The following is a 4,354-nucleotide window of genomic DNA, read 5'->3' as shown; positions in this document are numbered from 1 at the left end:
TAAATTTCTTGTACTTGAATGTTAATTTTAATTAATGTAAAATTTATTTTTCTGTATTTTAAATTTTTATCTTTTATTTTTTATACGTAGATGCTAGAATCTAATTAGTAGATCTTAGTATCAATTTATTTTTATGCTTTTTAAATTTTTATTATTTATTTTTATTGCAAATAGATACTGGGATCTAATTAGTAGATCTTAGTATCCGATTTATTTTTCGCACTTTTAATTTTTATTTTTCGAGTTAAATTATTTTCTTCAAAATTTTATTTTTTTTATAAAATCAAAGATTTCAAATCAAAATCCTGTCTTCTCTGTGGATTCGATCTGACTCACTACTTTCTACATATTTTTAATTTTTATTGAAGTCAGAATTTGATTGATAATCATGGTATCCTAACGACAGCATCACAACTCTATCAGCTGACGAACACCTTTTGTTCATCAGCATGGTAGAAAAAGTATCCTTTGGTCTCTTTGAGGTACCCTATGAATGTGCATTTGTCAAATCTAGGTCCAAGTTTATCTGTAACTAATCGTTTGACATAGGTCGGGCACCCCCAGACCCTAAGGTGTGAAAGTATTAGCTTACGCCCTATCCATATCTCATATGGAGTCTTAATTACAGACTTACTTAGAACCCTATTTAGCAGATAACAGGTCAATTCGAGTGCATATCTCCAGAAGGATATCGGTAAGCTGGCAAAACCTATCATGGATCGGCCCATGTCTACCAGTGTCTGATTTCTCCTTTCAGACACACCATTATGCTGTGGTGTTCCTGGAGGAGTCCATTGGGAGAGAATCTCATTCTCTCCTAGATATGTGAGAAACTCACCATAAAGATATTCTCCTCCTCGATCAGACCAAGAGTTTTAATACTCTTCCCAATTTCTTTTTCTACTTCACTTCGAAATCGTTTGAACATTTCAAATGAATCCGACTTATGTTTCATCAGATAGACATATCCATATCTGGATAGATCATCCATGAAAGTGATGAAGTAGAATATCCACCTCTAGCACTTGTGCTCATGGGCCCGCATATATCAATATGTACTAGGCCCAAGAGCTAGTAGCTCTCTCACCTTTTTCAGTAAAAGGTGACTTAGTTATTTTACCAAGAAGACAGGACTCAAAGATTGGAAGTGATTCACAATCACTAACTTCGAGGATTTCCTCTTGAGTCAATCTGTTTATCCTATTTTTGTTTATATGACTTAGCCTATAGTGCCATAAGTAGATATCTGATACACTATCTAATCTAGGGTGCTTGCTTGTAGAATAGACTACGTTAACAGGTTGTGATAACATATACACACCATTGTTCAAATATCCATAAAAAATAGTAATACCATTCATAATGATATTACAAACTTATTTCTTTATTGAAATTTCATAATCATTTTTTGGTCAGAAGGCCTACAAAAATAATATTTTAAAAAAAATTGAGATAGAAATGACAATCATTAAGAAGAACAGTATGAGACTCAAATACAAGTTTCAAGATTCTTAATGCTAGAACTCGAACTGGACTTCCATCTCCAACGTTCAGGAACCTCTCACCTTGCTCGAATCTCCTACTGACCTGCAATCCTTGCAATGAATTGCAAATATGGTAAGGGCTATCAGTATTCAATACCCAGTCAGTTATATCACAAATAAAAAAATTGCAAGGAGTTATCATATAAATATTTTGTCCAGCAATAGCTTGCTTCTTTCTCTATCTGTTCGGGTCTAGGGAGGCAATGTACTTAGGACAGCTTCTCTTCCAGTGCCCTCGCTTCTTGCAAAAGAAGCATTCAGCTTGACTCTTATTGGGCTTGATCTTTTTGGTCTGGCCCTGCACTGATGTCCCAGCTTGAACTTGCACCTTCTTCACTTTCTTCTTTTTATTCTTCTTCCCTTTCTCAAAGGGTCGAGAACCAAAAAACGAACCTCCCACTAAGTTCACCGACTCCTTGTGGAGTTGGTGACCCTTCTCAAAATTCTGAAGCAACCCCAATAACTCGTGGTAGTTTACTTTAGGCTTTGTCATTCTATAATGAGTGAGGAATGAGAGATAAGACTTGGATAGCAAGTTCAGTAGTGCATCTTTCCCAAGCTGCTCATACAAGGAAAAGTTGAGCTTGCTCAAACGCTCCATCAATTTGATCATGTACAATACATGATTAGTGACAGAGGCACCATCCCATATTTTGACCTTGAAGATGGCACACTAGTCTTGTACCTCTCCACATCATCGGATGTGCCAAAGGCATCCTCCAACACTTGAAGCATGTCCTTTGGCTGAGCCATCTCAAATCTATGACTGAACTCGTTGCTCATGGCAGCCAGCATGATACAGCGCACTGTGGTCCATCACTGAGCCACTTTTGGTAAGTATCTCTGACTGTTCCACATGCATTGACAGCTGGCTCCTCAGGTGCAGGATCTGTTATCATATATAGGATCCGTTCATGCTCCAGAACTATCTTCAACTTTCAATACCAGCTATCGAAGTTGGGTCCCACCAACTTATCATTATCCAACAATGATCGGAGCGATAGGAAAGTGGCCATATCTGCATAAAAAAAATTATAACCTAATTAGTAATTGATTCATTAAATCTAAAGGTTTGAACTTTAATCAAAAGGTTTCTCTCACTATTTTATTCGAACTGGTAGCCTCTACCTCCAATTCGAGGAATTACCTAATTTCTTAGTGGGTACTAGAATCCACTTAGACTGCACACAAGCCCAACTTTGGTTGGCCAACCCATGTACATCTAAGGGTAGGTTCATAACCAATTATATCTCTAAATAATTTTAGTAATTTTAATTTTGCCCTAGTCCCTAATCAGTAGGCTTTGGCCTCCACTGAAAAGGTCTGGTTAGGTCAACCATTAACATGACCACACTTGGCCCATCTAGCCAATGAATGATTAGGCCCAACTTTGGTTGGCTAACCTAACCACCACTTAGAAAGATATAGTCAAAAAATATATTATGAATGACAATTCCATCAGTCGATAAGCACCAAGCCTTTGGGCCTCTAATGATTATCCAACTGATGGATCCATTATCATCCACTTAATGGGAGGCTATGATCTAGTTATCACCATAACTATTTTATTTTAAGATCTAATAATTTTAGAGATTTAATTGATTTAGAGGAGAAGGTCAGATGAACCAGCTTATCATGATCCTCCCACTAACTTCACCAAGTCAGCTTAAGGGAGACCATTAAAAGGGCTAGTCTAGGAGCACCTAAATCAGTCACACTGATTTACCTAGCTGACATAGATCAGCTCGAATAGTCAAGTGATCCGATCAAAATATAATTTCATCAAGAGGCCAGGTAAGTTCGATCGATGGGAGGGTCTGCCAAAGCTTACCTTAGACACCATCAGAAATGGTCAGGTAAGCGGGCTGCCAATTAAAAACACGATCTGGTTTACCTTAGTCACCAATAGATTTAATTAGTTTCAATTAGATCAACTTAACAGTTCATGCTAGATCACTTAGCCAAGAATCAAGTCCATTTGATTCTCGTTAAAGACATAAACTTGACCAACTACAACTATTGTAATTGATCTAGAGAATCCTTGACCTAATCTAAGACAACAATTGATTAGATTTAGTCAATTCTCTAATTAAGTCCATCTTTAATCTAACCTTAGGTCTAACCCAATTAATGGACCTAATTTCACTAACCCATTAACCTAATGTGTTATGGTTTGTGTCTTAGGTTCTTTAATTCACAATCCTAGAACCTAATCAAACATCTTCTTAATTCTCAATTAAGTTTTGGGCTGAGGGTTGGGGTTCGACTTTTCGAAATTAATTTTCATATTTGTAAAATATTTTTACAATATGGTTCTACCAACCAAGTAATATGTTTGATTCATAATCAAAATGCTAGTGAAATAAGCATGAAACTACTTTAGATCTAATCTAAACAGGTTCATGTAATTGAAATAATTTCAACTTTAAACTGCGCAAATTTTTCAGATAAATATATGATGGTTCTTTGCACGAAAATTTTTAATAAAAAAATTTTATTTTAGATTTAAATATTTTTTAAATTTAATAAATCATAAATTTAATCTAGATCACATCTAACAAATTTATGATTAAAGATAGATCTACACGAACTAGGACAACCTTTGCACTGTAAGGGGTGAACCTTACAGCAGGACAACCTACAGTTCGTGATTGATCTAAAAATTTTAATTTCAGATTTAACAATCAGATTATAAATTAGATCTAATCTAAAAAATAATCTAAGCATGTATAAATAATCATGTAATAAAAAACTTAGGCTCTGATACCAATTGAAGGAATCAGATCTAGGGTTTCAAGGTTAGATCTTAA

This window comes from Elaeis guineensis, unplaced genomic scaffold (assembly GCF_000442705.2).
Source record: "Elaeis guineensis isolate ETL-2024a unplaced genomic scaffold, EG11 Super_Scaffold_1000033, whole genome shotgun sequence".
Classification (NCBI taxonomy): domain Eukaryota; kingdom Viridiplantae; phylum Streptophyta; class Magnoliopsida; order Arecales; family Arecaceae; genus Elaeis; species Elaeis guineensis.
Note: the sequence above shows the minus strand (reverse complement) of the source record.